The sequence below is a fragment of the Passer domesticus genome, chromosome 4 (genome assembly GCF_036417665.1).
Source record: "Passer domesticus isolate bPasDom1 chromosome 4, bPasDom1.hap1, whole genome shotgun sequence".
NCBI classification, from domain to species: domain Eukaryota; kingdom Metazoa; phylum Chordata; class Aves; order Passeriformes; family Passeridae; genus Passer; species Passer domesticus.
Genome location: NC_087477.1, coordinates 29006940 through 29022678, shown reverse-complemented (window position 1 = coordinate 29022678; position 15739 = coordinate 29006940). Strand labels below are relative to the sequence as shown.

Genomic DNA, 15739 nt, shown 5'->3' with positions numbered 1-15739 from the left:
TAACCCATCTCTTAGCTGCAGGAAGTACTGCAGATAGCTTGGGAGAAAGACATAGTTATGATATGAGATACTTTAAAAAATGGTTGAGAGCCCAGACCTGGAATTTAAAAAAAACAACGAACTAAACAAAAACCCAATAAACCCCAAGCCATCCTAGATATAATGTATACTTCATAGACTCTATTATCAATAATGAAACATGCAGCCTAGCTAACACAGAGCATAAGAAAACATTGCTCATATCATTTTGCCTCCAGGAAAAGGGGAGAGAAAGAGAACACACACACACAGAATAAATATGTAGAGCAGAAGGATCCCCTGAAGGCTTTAACATCTCTGTTCTGTGCCCAGGTCAGCTCACCTCACTCTCATTCTTTTCTGCTGTGTTTGTGATCCAATATCATGTTTTCCTTCTATATCCCAAGACACTACAGATGTGAGCAGTATGTTTAATCTTCTTGCAGGATTGCATTTTTTGTCACTTAAATGTGACTTTTTTCCATTCTGATTGCATTTTTGCTTTGGTAGGAGAGGTAGGTCATACCCAGCCCTGCTGAAATCCCATCTGCAAATGGACCCAAGTTTGTAAGCCACATGGATTAGACCAGGATGTCAATCATAAGATCATAGAATCATAGAAATACAGAATCTTAGAATCATACAACCATAGAGTCATAGGGTCATGCAATCATAGAATCATAGAATGGCTTGGCTTGGAAGGGACTTTCAAGATGATCTAGTTCCAAGCCCCCTGCTGTGGACAGGGACACCTTTCACAAGATCAGATTGCTCATATCTCCATCACAATAAAAAAATTAGTTTTTACTAATTAGTAATTACTGTGAAAAATCAAAGTTCCTATTATGTGCTGACTGGCAGTACCTCCAATGAACAAATCCCCAACATTGCCATCCATGCAGTTTGGATGAAAGTTCAAGCAGAAAAAGCACAATCTTTCACAAAGTGTTCTGTCAGAGAGGATTAATGAATATTCATTGTGTGCACATGTCCAACTCAGTAGTGATACATTGCAAAATTGCTACTTCTGTCCTGAGGGGAGGATTTGGAAGCATTGCAGTAAATAAGAGTTGGTATGCATTAAATCAGGCCTCAGCAGAAATGAAAAGGAAAGAAAAATGAGGAACTAGCCATTCAATGAGTGAAACAGAGATCCAGGAGGAGCCAAAATACTAACTATTAATAGATAATGTCCTAAAGTTTGAGCCATGGGAAGGCAAACTAAGGTATCAAAGATAAATGTTAATTCTTGAATTCTCAAACTTTTATGTGCTGAGCTGTACAATGAAATATCCTTTCAAGGGAAAATTACAATACATTATGGCAAAATATTCAATGCCCCTTTATATAAAAAAGAAGCAGGTTCAGCCTTGGAGTTAACATCTTTGGGGAAAATTATGGGATTGAAAAAAAAAAAAAGAAAGTGCTCTAGCTGCTAATCACAAATAGTCAGGAAAGAACCTTCCCCCAGGAAACTTGCTGAACTATCATTGCTAAGACCTAGAGGAAAAAAAGATGGTCACAATTTCTGACACTTGTAAAGGCCATCAGGAGACTGAACTCACTAAAAGGCTCAGCTGAAGGATATGCTATGCATCTCTAAGGAGCTTTTGTGCTAGAAGACTTGTCATCTGGAGGCCACTTTCAGAGTCTTTTTCATCTCCTTTCTGATATAAAAGACCAGAGAGAGCTGCTTTTCTCATCTATGCCTCAGACATTTGCAGAATATTTCTGCCTGCTTGTTTCACTAAGTGTAGATCCGTGAAAGGCTGAATTTGTCCAGTCCTGTACTCCCAGGCATGCTCTCCCTGCACACAAATACACCAAATTTCTGTGTTATTTTGCAGGTTTGGGAGGGACACTCTCAGGGTTCTGTTAGTTTTCAGGTTCATTTTCTTCTGTTTGGCACACGTAGAACAAAAGTTTCCCAAAATTTAAGGGGTTTTGTAACAGCAGTAAGATTTAGTTGAACAGTTTTTCTTGGTGGTGCATTGTGCCTTGCACTGTTTCTCAGTAGTTTTATGTTTCAATAAAAATATTTCAGCTGGCAAGCACTTTAAATATAAGTCTTGAGGCTCTGCTTCAAAACTGCAACAGCTTCTGTCCCCATCTCAGCAGTTCACAGCCCTGGCTGGTTAAAATGCTGTGACAACATTCTCACTGCTTGGGTTGCTGAAACAAAGTCACCATGCCTTTGAAAATTCACCACTTGAGCACTTGATGTGGAGGCCACTTCTTACCCAAATGAAAATGAAAGTGTTAATATTTGAAAAAAGAGCACAGCACTTCTCCGTATTTCCTACTGGAGGGAATGAAAGGAAACATTCCTTCACATGCTAAATATGAGAGTACTTTTCTTCCTGTGAAACATGAAGTCTCTACTGCTATGGTGCAGTGAGATAATCTGAAAAGAAGGAAGGAGAATGGTACAGTGTCATTAAAAAGTTCAAAAGATGTTATATGCCCAAGATGCAAAAATATCATCATGGAGAAAACTTCTTTTGTCAAAAACTTTGGCTTCTAGTGGGAAGATTTGTACTTTGTCCTATCCCCTCACTTTTGTTAAAGTAAATATCCAGTTAAGGGCAGAGAGACATTTTGTGTTTTCTAGCTTGTTGAACAAGGTGTGTTTATTTAGGGTCAGTTTGAGCAGCCCTCTTTCTTAGCCAACTCAGATACCAAGGAAAGTTCCCTCTGTGGACTGATGTCACATTTGCTTCTATGGAGCCTGACTAGATTTGACATTTCTAAATTAAATATTTATTTTCCCCTTCATCTCACCTTATAACCAGTCAATTCTCTAAAAACATGGGACTTTAAAAAGCTTGATTGCTAGCTAATAGGGGTAAGGATATATCAAAAACTGGAAAACTTTTCTTAGCCACTTATGTGTTCTCCAGTTTTCTTTCTCAGAATGTTTGCATAATTAAGACTCTTCAATAATGAACTGTAAAATAGCAATATATATGTATTTGGAGAGAGTTTGGAGGACAGGGCAAGAGATTTTTCTTTTGCAGGAAGAGCAGAAAAAAGCAGCTCAATGGAGAGAGGGTTGAAAGCTCAGAAGCAAAACAAAAATTTTTATTGGCAATCAGTTGTGCCTCTTCTTGATTTGCTGCTATTTGAAACAATGTTCAAAAGTTCCATTTTAATGCTGTTTAGAGTAGGACAGGAGAAAGAAGAGAGGAAAAGAAAACTGAGTTTGGCAAAATGCAAGGCAATATTAAGGTGGAAAACTTGGCCTCAGGACTGGGAGGCAAGAACTTTCTAGGCTGCCTTCACTGTCACTGGATTTGAGAGCAGACACATTATTTTCTTTCCCAGTTGAACTCCACACACTGAGTACATGTCTCCTTGCAGGGAATGGTAATAGGCATTTGTAAACTATGTTGCTGGGAATATGAAATTGTCAGGAATTCAGATGACATTCCTAACACAGTGATCCTGTTCATCAGCGGATGAAGAAGAATGGCAACATTCCTTATCTGGAAGCCTTGGACATCTTCTGAGGTCTGTCATCAAGGAAAAAGATGGAATGGAGCAGAAAAAGAGTGAAAAGGTGGTTCTTATACACTCTGCCAAAGTGTGTCTTTAACTTTGGGCAGCACTGTAATTCAGTGCCTCTGGAAGCCTCCTCTAATTTTCCACAGTGATATGTGGATGTTCCAGGAAAAGTCGTGGGGACAAAGGTGATGTGGAAAGTGAAACAGCAGGCTGAAATGTGCTCTTGCTATTATTTGCTTGCTTAGCTGTTTTATGAGTTTGGGTTTTTTTCAGCAATTCCTATTTTCTTACTATGTGCCCTCAACTCTAGACATAGATATCCTTGCTGAAAAGTGCACTTTTTTCCTACAGAAAGAATTCTTTTAATAAATGCTGAGAATATTTTTTAGAAGGTTGTTATTTCCTTTAATTTCTTCTTTCTCTTCTGGCTTAAAAAGAAAACAGTACATTCCAAATCTTACCCACATTCAACTAATTTTACAAAGGCCTTATTATTTACCAAGAAAAAAATCTCATCTCCTGCTGCTTTGGAGAAAGTAGAGTGACAAAGTCGGTCAGCTGTTATCTCCAGGCATATCTGGGTCTTACCTCATTAATAGCATTTTTCCCTCAGTTTGTATCTCATAATCTGGACTCTCTCTGATGTCAATGATAATATTTCTGTCATAATAGCACTGACAGCTTCTATCCAAATCCAAAACCTACAGTACGCCCTATGGACCCCTAACAGGATCTGTTCCACTGCCCTTCTCTAGAAGTGATCTTGACCCAAATCACTTGTGTTATTTCTCCCCAACCCCCGCTTTGACATTACTTTATTCATTGCCTTCCTTCAGCTGCTTACATTTTCTCTAGCTGTATTTTAAGACCAGATATGAAGAGTTTTTACGTACAATCTACTGCACATCTGCTTAAAGATTTTCTTACTCCTGTGAGCTTTGTTATCAAGAAACTGAAATCTGAGGCCAAGACAGACTGTTGAGAAGAGTGCATGCAATATGACCTCTGTATGTAAACCAATTAATTTTGTTTATATGCCTGTCTTTCTCATTAACTGGCGAGCTGTATTTTAGGGTAAAGATGGTCCAAAATTTCCTGCCTACATATCCACAAGTCCCATGAACATCCACAAATAAAGCATTCAAGTGGAGGTGTTTTGTTGTATCTTAGCAATTTTATTGTGCTTTAATTCCTCTTTATTGCACTAATACTCATAGGCTATTTGGGAATCTAGACCCCCACAGTGAAACTGGGAAGTTGTTTCATCCCTTGGAGAAGCTGTACTCTGTCTGAAATGCCATCCAGTCTGACAGAATTTTTATAGATAGAAATCATAACAATCTGTAGACATTTTTGTTTCCCAAGAAACAGCATTTGTCATTTGACTGGGTGGCAGAAATGAGGTAGTGAATCCACTCATAGCAAACTTTTTCTTTCCTAAAACCAACAGAGAAAATCTTGAGCTATGTGGTACATGAGGAGTGCAAAGGCTGGCCAAAGCTGTGGCACTCAGCATTGTCCCTGCACTGCCAGTCTGTGGGAGAGCAGGACAGGTACAAGGGAAGGCAAAGCAAGGATACTGCCTCTGCTGAAGCTGCCCTGCCTGTCAAAATCAGCAGCTGATATTTCCACCTAAGCTGTATGAACCCAACAGAATCCATCTGTTGAACCATCTGTGTGATGAATCACTAAAACTACAGTCCATCTGTTGTTTCACTGCCACAAAGTTTGCCAGCCTCACCCTCACTCCATTATTTGAATATTTTTCTTTCCCTCCGGGCCTCCTCTGTGCTCTTGTCTCTCTCCTTTTCTGTATCTTTTTGGTTTTGTTTTGTTAATACATTGCCTTTCCAATCTCTGAAATGTAAAGAAGGCAGAAGTTATATTCCTACTACTCTCTGGTAAGCCAGGAACAGCTTTGCTCAGGGCAAAATACAGATCTGTTATGTGTATATCATCATTGCCTGTCTTCAGCTGCTCTGTACCAGGCAAGACATCGAGGCTGTTTCACACTCCTTAAGACTCTCCCCCACATTTAGGCTGTCACATGGAACTATTAGAAGTTTAGATCGTGTGTTGACTTTTTCCTCACTCTTGAGGGAAACATTTTTCACATATTATTTAATTCTCAGCTTGAAAATTCAACCTTTAGAGCCTAAAAAAAACCAAAAGAAATGCCCAGTTACATTTTTACCCACAAGTATTTTACATGTGGTGGAAGGCTCAGCTGAAGGTCCTTCACCAGAGGACAAGCTCTGGCTGGCATCAGCCACGGCATAGTGCTAAGAGAGTGGATATGGGCTGTATGCAAAATAGAAGGCTGATTTCCGTGAGGCAGGAAAGAAAAAAAAAAGAAGAAAAAAAAAAAGGAAGATATAATTTCTTTTACAGTCCTCAGAGTCCAACCAAGCAGATTTTCCCTATTTGCTCTCAGCTTTGATGTTTAACAAGGAACAGAAGTGGGATTTGGTCCTGTGTGGAGGCATAGAGAAAAGAGGAGAAGGAGACCTCCTCATTATTTGTCATAGATTTGGAAAGGAGACTGGTGTGCAAGCAGACATAAGGACGTGGTATTTAAGAAGTTGGCTGTAGTGAGTAGGTTTCTGTGGTGTCAGCATTGACATTGACTCAGCCTGGGCTGGGAAAGCAGTGTTGGACAGCCTGGGTACTACTCAAGGAAAACATGGTTTGCAGCAGGCCCACATCTGTCCCTTCTTTCTGCAGCACCTTCTCCATCTGTGCCCCTGCAGCCTCGACTGTGCAGAGTAATGTTACAGATCAGGCAGGGGCAGGCAGGCATATCCCCAGCTCTCCCACAGTCCTTGTGCGACGCCTGAGGGATGGGGGAGCACATTTTTGTCAAGGCCTGATCAAACTGGAATGCCTCACTGTCCCTGCATCTGTCCCACCAATGTGTAGAAGAGCTGCCTAGTGCTAATCCATAGCACAGCAAGGCTGCCTTGAGAGGTGCTGAATGCCTCAACCATGTTTTTAAAAGCATTTGGACAATGCCCTTAGCATTATGATTTATCTCTTGGTCAGCCCTGCAGTGATCAAGCAGTTGGACTAGATGGTCATTTGAGATCCCTTTCAACTGCTCTGTTCTATTCTGTTCTTTATAACCTGCATTCACCGAACAGAGATGTTTAGATCAGCTGTTAGGCTTATTCTCTGCATCCCCTTTGTCTTGTATTCCCCTTTCTCTCTAGACTTTAGAAGGACTAGAGAGACTGATCTCTTAATTTAGGCATTGAATTACATGGCTAAAAAAAAGCTGGCTGAATCACTCCCCCTTGCTTTGCCTTGCTGAGGGTTTGAAGTGATGACAAATTCACTATGTGCCACCACCAGGAGATGTTCAAATTATTAACTATATTGCTAAAATAAAGAAAAAGGCAAAAAGCTGGGCCTTTAATTTCAGATTAGCTACAATTTAGCTTTAACCTCCAGCCAGTGGATCTTGTTAGACTTTTATCTACTAGATTAAAGGACTTTGTCCTGACAGCTATCCTTTTGTACAGGAATTTATATTCCTGCATTTGGGAACATCAGAGATTAAAATCAGAACATAAGGAGCACTGAAAGCTGTTGTACTTTACTTAGGAGAGGGTGGACTTATAAAATACCCAGGCTGATGTGACCACTTTCCACAAAGAAAGAGTAAATAAGAGTGAAGTACTCTCTTGGCAAACAAATGAGAGAAACAGTAGCAGCAGGGTAAGCCTGGGGAATAGCAATTCCTTGGCATTTTTTAAAAGGACTGTATCCCTGCCCTTTCATGCCCCATTCACTTTCAGACAGTGATTATTCAGTAGTTTATCTCAGGCAAGAAGCAGAGTCTTCAACACAGTAGTCAATGGAATTATTCAGTAAAAAAGGGATGTTAAATGTAAACAGTTACTGGAGAAGCCCAGAAATAGGATTAACTCAATGCATGGATGAAGAAAGTGAATAAAAAGCAGAAATAATGTGTTATGTTTGGGTCCATAGAACTAGCCCAATTTTAAGAGGAAGAATTAAAGGTAATGTTTCTAGGCAAACATAGAACAGCACTGTTCAAGGGACACCAATTTTCATTAGAATGCATATATTTGCTTAAAACATCATCCAGTATAACCAAATTTGGTCCTTTTAATGGTTTTCTTCAGTGTCCAACTGACTTGCATCCAGCTATTCAATTGCACTGAAAATTTCTGAGCTCAAATGGCTTAAACATCTCTGTGTAGCAAGACTAGATTACATCATTATCATTTGGAAGGAACCTAAAGAGATCATCCAGTCCAAATGCTTGATCACCTCAGGGCTGACCAAAAGATAAAGCACGTCATTTGAAGCATCATCCAAATGCCTCATAAACACCAAAAGGCTTGGGGAATTGGGCGTATGTCCAAGTGTGTGGGTGTTCCAGTTGTTAGTTTCTCTCCAGTTGTTAGTCTGGATTGAAGGCACTTGAGACAGTAGTTCATGTTTGGACTCAGGTGTTTATTATTTCAAAACAGTCTCACTGATGTGAGTTCAGCAGCTTTTCATTAGAAGGCACAAAATGGCTAACAATCTCTTGTTACAAGATCTTTTAAGACTAAACTATCCAATTAAGAACTGACACCTAGATTATTTTCCCTTTTAACCCAATAACTGATCCCAAAGAACCCCCAATGTGGGCTTTTCTGCCCAATTACAAAATGCCACCCAAACCCATGAAGAAGAAGGAAGAAGAAGCATGAAGAAGAAACCCAGGATGACACCCTGTGCCCTCCATCTTGCTTCCATCCACAACATACTAAAAATCCCAAAACCCAAATTTCTCACCAAATGATACACCTACACTACTCTCTAAAATCTATTTCACACTTTTGTGGATTCTAGTCTATCTTGAAATCTAGGAAGCTTTCTCCATGAATGAGGGTCAAAGTCAGACACCCCAAGGCAGACAGAGAAATATTCCCAGTGCTCTGGGTTTCCATAAAAGTGAGAGGGAAAGTGAGATGTCCCCTGGCCAGAGAACTGCTGCCTTGGTAGACAGAAGAGTATGGCTGCCTGGAGGGGCAAACACAGGGTGCTTTGCTGTCCATGTAACAAGAACAATTCAGGGAAGATGGAGGAGGAGATAATACTTTGAAAAGTAGGACACCAATCAAGACTCGTGAGAAGGAGCAGCTATGGCCCTTACTCTCTCAGGCTTCAAGAGCCATGGTAGGTAGGCAATGGTGTCATGCACAGAGATGTGATTGTGGGACAAGTGCTAAAATCCCCAGCTCTGCAAGCAGAAGCAGTCTCAGGGTGACAGACCTTGCTGAGATCTGGCTTGCTGGTCACACATGCCTGTTATGCCACTCCCTGGCGCTGGAGCTGGTGTTCCTGCTTGTCCCTGCACTGCACAGAAATGCTTGTAGCTAGCTCAGGTGTCTAACACATTGCTGTGCAGACAGGCTGGGTATTAAACACCCATTTGTTTTTTCAGTTGGGTGATTTATTGCTCAGGGTGGGAACTGCCTCAGCAAATGAATCCATGTGCTAACTGCAGCCATCCAGGAAGGCCCTCTGGTAGCTGTTTCTTCTTGGCTTCTAGGTTTGCTCTAGGCTGTTTGGTTGACGTGTCTGCTATGTGGCAGTCCTGTCTGCATCTGTGCAGTTTTTGGTATTTCTGACTCGGGGAACATAGGTTGGAGAGCAAATGCAGCCTGCAATTATGTAAACTTTCTCTCCTAACAATAAACCAACCAATCAAACCAAAGCAAAACAAACAAACAAAAACAAAAAAAAAAACCCTCTGAAGTAAAATCTGTGACTTTACAGCCCAGAGACCTGACCTGGTATGGCAGATACACATGCACCAGGCTATTTTTTGCAGTTTCTCCCCATGACAGGTATCAGATGAAAATTTCATCAACATACATTAATTCCTGAGGGAATATATTTGATTTGGAAAGCAAAAGCATTTCAGGGAATTTCTGATAAGCTCTGCTTTGAACTGATGATTTTCTGAAAGTTACTTAAACAACAGAAGTAAATAGCCTCATACAATATGCCAGCTAATTTTTTATGACAACTGATGAAGGACAAATAGAGAGGGAGAATGTGGAAAAACAAAATGATTCACCAGAAAATACTTGAGTTCTGTACAAGCAGTCAAGTAATGATAGATCCCAGTCAGAAATAATGTAGTCATAAAAAAAGATGAATTGGATAATTTTCTTGAAACAAGCAATGTAACCAACTCTACTCCACAACCACAAAAAATAAATTTATCTCATAGTAGATGACAGCACTTCCTCAGGAAAAGGTATTGTCATACAGTCAGCATATACATTTTCAAAGGAATTGGCATTGGGAAGGAGCACTCTTCAAGCACTTAATAAAAGTGATTTTTCTTTATGACTTTCATTTAAAATTCATTATGAAAATCACTTGATTCTACTTGGCTGCTGCCAGATTTTGAATAAATGACTTTCAAGGCCCACCACAATTCTGGAAGTGATTTACTGTATTAAAAGGAAACTGTCAGAGCAGCATTTGGCATCAGTCACACTGGTTTGGAAGTTTACCACCATGTAAAACCTTTATCACAGGATCGTGGCATGAGACATGGGGACTGATACAGGCTCATTGCCACGGAAGGAAAGACTTTTGTCATGCTTACCAAACATCCAGAAATCAGGTTCAGATAAAGGCCCTTGCTTTATGATTGTCTGTTGTGAAAAACGCTTACCACAGAGTTTCCCAAAATTTAGGTCACCATTTGGATCCAACTGAGGTTTGACCTGAGTTAGAGATTGCCCTTCCAAGTGGCCCATCACATTTGTCAGTAGAAATCTGCCCTTCCCTTTACCAGAAAAATTTGAGTCACTGTCATTTTCTTATAAATGCTGGTTGGTCATCTGCAGCCTGTCTGGAGGGGATCCTCACAGCAAAATATTGAGTTTGTCGTGCATCTTGTCTGAAGTGTCTCCAACAGAGCAAAAAAACACTGCCTATGAATTGTGTCTGAGAATTCTGTGATATTTAGACACTACTTGCTGCCAAATGTTTCTGGAAAGAACTGGAGCTGGTAAAAAAAAAAAAAATCCACATAAATTCTTACAAACAAGGCCAGATTAAACTAGTCCTAACTTTTGATTTAAACATTTCAAGGCATGATATTCCTCCATCAGTGATGGTGCCAATAAGAGAGCAAACAGACTGCCAGCAGAAATGTTTATAAGGAGTCATGTCTTCTTACATTTTGGAAATAAACTAGAAGAAGAATTTTGTGCATGTTTAGGCTTTTGCAAATAGCAAAGACAGCTGTAGGATCTGCTGCCTTCCTTCCTGCTGCCTTTGTGTCAAAGACACGGGAAGGAGGACAGTCAAAGGGGGCAGCTTGCACAAGGTGCTACCTGAGAGTGTGAGCCAGTACGGGAGGGCTGTAACCTTCATGGCACATTTCTATTATTTATATATTCATGGGTTCAGGTGTTGATTTGCAGGTCTACATAAAGCAAACTGGAAAATGTTGCCAGTTGCAAGGGACTGTTTGCCATCTGTTGTGTTTGCTGTAAAGCACCCCAGCTTGCATGAAGACAATTCCTTGATATAGTCTTCTCTCCTGCCTGCATCTCCAGTCTCACATTAATCTAACCTTTTTAAAAAAAAAAAAAAATGCATCTCTTTATCAGGTTGTACTAGACAGCAGGAAAATTTGCTGTCTTTGTTATCTATTTATCTGCAGATGGATTCACCTAACCCAAGCCAATTTTTACTGGTGATATAGTATCCCACTAGTCACTGGAGCGGGGATAGGTACTTCACAAAACAATACCTGATCTTCAGATTTCTAACAAAAAATGTAGGAAGAAGTTATGCCTGCGAAGTAATGATCTTTTGGGCGTTTTTTCTGTAAACAAAGTGAGATTTACACAAGATACTAACTACTAGGCAGCTGGAGCTGAGTAAAACCCATCTCCCTCAAGGTCTGTTCCTGGTTCTCCTTCCAAACAACTCAAACATGCTGCTTCAGCTGTTGCCCCTGTAAATGTGTTTCAGTGGATACAATCTCCAATTTATCTGCATAACAGGCTCTCTAAGCAAAACAAAATGAAGTACAATCCCTGCTTCACCTCAACCCACAAAATTAGAGATATTTTTCTCTTCTATCACATTGTGCCACAATTTTTTAGAAAGTTATCCTTGAGAACCTGAGTCCTTCCTCCACTCTTTGCAGATTTCTTTATTTATGAAAGTATTCACTTCCTGAACTCTTTGACTTTTCTGCAAAATGGATGTGTATTTCAAATAGTTTTTATTGCTGTAATCCTAGTCTTGACACCCTCATCAACTAGCCCAAACAGACTTATTTCTCTGTTGAGCAGCTTCAGCCCAGTGACTGTGAGACACTGTTAATTTGTTAAAAGCCTGAGACATTTTTCTCTTATGGAAATACAAACATCCTCTAGGCTTTATACCTTCAAGGCTGTTTTTTAAGCTAAAGTCTACTGCCTATCAGAGCATTGCACCGCTTTAATATCCAACAAGGACATAATGTGAAGGCCTTTACAAAATCAGAGGCAATTTTTGCAAAAGATTTTTCACTATACCTCCTCAAATACTACTTATTTTTTTAATGAAAGGAAATTCTTGCTACCCACAAATATTCATTCAGTTTCAATAAGATATAAAGGCAGAAGAGTCATGTCAATGGTTAAATGGAAAGGTTTCAAGGCAAAAATATTTACTACTTGGAAAATGAATCCTGAGGCTTTGTAAATCACATGATGTAAAAATAAATGGCACACAAACTCTGTTAAGTACCATAATTTGTTCCAAATTCTCAAATGTCTTTCCCCACAGGAGGTGTTACTCTGCTGCCCTTCCTTTCCTACAGCTCTTAATGCCAGAGTGAGAATCACGACTTCATAATACAGACACTTACTTATTACTTATATTTATTTTTTGTGAGAGTTATTCAGGAACAGTCACTGGAAGCTCTTCCATTTTATCCTTGGGAGCAGGACTGTAGCATTTCTTCTCCAAAATCTTGTTGCAGTACATGGAACAAATATGCTAATACTGCCTAGTGTTCTGACAGGAGTAACAGAGAAGACAAGTATTTGGGTTTCGTATTACTTCAAGAGGCATCAGTGAAGAGATTTCTGCAAAGAGTGCAGATCATGAGCAAGAACTCCTTTCCTTTCCTTTCCTTTCCTTTCCTTTCCTTTCCTTTCCTTTCCTTTCCTTTCCTTTCCTTTCCTTTCCTTTCCTTTCCTTTCCTTTCCTTTCCTTTCCTTTCCTTTCCTTTCCTTTCCTTTCCTTTCCTTTCCTTTCCTTTCCTTTCCTTTCCTTTCCTTTCCTTTCCTTTCCTTTCCTTTCCTTTCCTTTCTTTTCCTTTCCTTTCCTTTTCATTCCAGTCCTTAATTTTGTTTAATTCCATTGCATTCTATGCCATTGTATGAGGTTTCATTCCATTTTATTCTATGAAATTCAATTCCATGCCATTCCATGCTGCTCTATGAGGTAACATGCCATTCCATGCCCTTCTGTGAGATTTCATTTCATTCCATTTCATTCTATGTCATGCCATTCAACGCCATTGAATGCCATTCTATGAGGTTTCATTTCATTCCATTCAATTCCACTCCACTCCATCCTGTTCAATTCTACAAAATTTCATTCCACTCCATTCTATACCATTCTAAAATATTTTATTTGGAATCAGATCTTTCCAGTCTTTCTGGCTTGTGTTCAGCTCAGACAGGGAAAAAAATAAATCCACAATGGATAAAACCCATAATTCCTTGGAATGTGTTTCACTAAACATCTTCCCCTTCTCCCAGACTGCTCAGACTGCTCCTGCCTCAGCTCGTTCAGTGTACCCACGTGAACTCTGAGACCCTTAGGAGATTTTGAATCCTTGCTGCCAGTCCAAAGAGGTCATGTATAACTCACATTGGTGACAGATTGTTGTTACCTCCAGCAAAAGTCAGGGGGGATTTTATAGACTCACACTTTTTTTTTTTTTTACTGAGCCTTTCCTGTTTCAGTTTCTTTAGATGCCACTCCAGGTGAGCAGGACACCTCTGAACTTTATTTCCCTGGTCTCCTGACACATTTTCATTCTTGCAGCTAGCTCTGGTTTCAGAGGGCAACCATCCCTTGCCCTTTTCTCTTAACTTCTAGCAAGTAGATGGCACTGCAGCCGGGTTTTGTGCATCCACACTCAGGCAAGCTCCTGCTCATGCACCTTGTTCCCTCCCACATCTGCAGAGCAGAGCAGACTTTGAGGGCTGCAGCTCAGTAGGACAATAATCGTGGTGAAGTTCTCAGTTGCACGGGTAAACATTAACACTGAGGCCACTGCCCTTCACAGAAAGAAAGATCTCATCTGGAGACACACACATATTTGTCCCACTCATCCTTTTGGAAATGCCTCCACAGGTAAACCAGAATAAGAAGTCATTTAAATATGGTGCTGCAAAGTTGTATTCTCCTCTGCAGAGACCTGGGCTTGTTTACCCATTTACAGTGACCTGAACCATGCCTCACACTCAAATGGGCCTAATAGGAACCCTACAGCCCATTTCCCCATTCCTATAAGAACTATGTGCCTGTGTTGTGGAAACTGCACAGTGAATACCTTTTCTACACAGTAAACAAGGACAGCCTGCTTGGCAGGCTAGTTACAGCAACAGGTTTCAGATTTTTAAGCTGATCTGTGACATTTACTTCTGTCTTAAGCTGGCAGTCACGAGTGAGGCGAAACAAGTTTGCTGCTATAATAGATGCCTATCTTTGCTTTGGTAGTTTTTCTACTGAATAAATAACCGCTTGACACTTTCTCAGGGGAGGGGCAAAACATCCCCACCACGTGAAAAATATAAAAACAAAGAGGGTTTCAAAAAGAAGAAAATATAATATTTTCCATCAGAGCTTTTTGCTGTTTGGAAAATGGGAGATGAGGACCATAATATAAATAAATTATGGCCTTTAACAATATGATAGAAACAAGTAAAATAATAATCTGTCTACATTCCTCAAGGAAAAGAGCTACTGACTTTTAGCCCGGAGAATTGTTATTTCATGTGCACAGTTCACATTCATATCCTAGGCAAAGGATTATTTAGAAATTGGAATAGTTTATTGTGTTTGTGATGCACAAGTTTCTAGAGCTGTTGAATTTATCATTATTTCAGATTTTTTCAGAACAACAATCAATATCCAGAATCAGAAAATGCGGTAGGCATTTTTCCTGTGAATGAAGTTCTTTTTATGTGCTTGAAAAATTCTTATTGAAGCCTAGTAATAAAAAAAAAATTAAATAGCACTCAGCTTTTCATTCTACTGGTTTTGGTTTTTTTTTTCAGAGCGCTTTATAATCCAAGATATGCAGCTTCACAACTGAAAGTAACCTATCATCCAAAACCCTAATTTCTAGGAAAAAGAAAGGTGGAAGACTTTCTTGAAAATATTTGGGGGAAGCATTCTTCTTACTGGCTACAGAGCAAGGCAGCTAACTGCTTGATTTAAAACATTTAATAAAAATGTTTTATTAATGTTTATATAAGACTGAATTTGTTCAAAAGCTGCAGGGAGCTGACAAGAAAGATTGAGAGAGACTTTTACAAGAGCATGTAGTGACAGGACAAGGGGGGTCTCAACTCTCTTTCAACTGAAAGAGAGTGGTTTGGATTAGATATTGGGAAGAAATTCTTTATTTTGATGGTAACTGAAAGGGGTTTCCCAGGAAACTCGTGGGTGCCCAGTCCATAGTAATGTTCAGGGTCAGGTTTGATGGGGCTTTCAGCAATCTGATCTAATGGAAAGTGACACTGTTCTTGGCAGGGAGGTTGAAACTAAATGGTCTTTAAGGTCCCCTCCAGCCCAAGCTATTCTTTGATTCTATGATTCTGTGATATTCAAGGATTTTACTGTCACAGAGAGCAGAATCCAGTCTTCCATCTCCTGACAGAACAAAGTATTCTCTATCTTTGCCTCTTATCTCCCTTTTTCTTTCTTTTTGTTCTGACTGGGAAGTTACCTATTGTTAACAGCATAAATTATCAAAAGCATGTCCTTGTTAAAGTCAGCCAACAAGCTCTTTATGACTCAGAAAAGAAGCCTTCTGGTCATTTGGCTCAAGTGAAGCCATATGGACAATCTACCTCCCAAATGGCAGTGAATCTGATAAAGAGATTCCCTCCCCCAACACTAAGCAGGAACTGTTGACCTAATTGACAGATAAAGG

The 15739-nt window shown here is 39.8% G+C and overlaps 1 long non-coding RNA gene across 1 annotated transcript; it reads left to right on the top strand.

The window, feature by feature from the left end:
- The first annotated feature begins 12884 nt into the window (after positions 1-12884).
- On the top strand, positions 12885-15008 carry LOC135299959 (uncharacterized). The gene is made up of 3 exons (XR_010361801.1): positions 12885-13932; positions 14688-14730; positions 14859-15008. It is a non-coding gene; the product is annotated as an uncharacterized LOC135299959 (long non-coding RNA).
- The last annotated feature ends 731 nt before the right edge of the window (positions 15009-15739 follow it).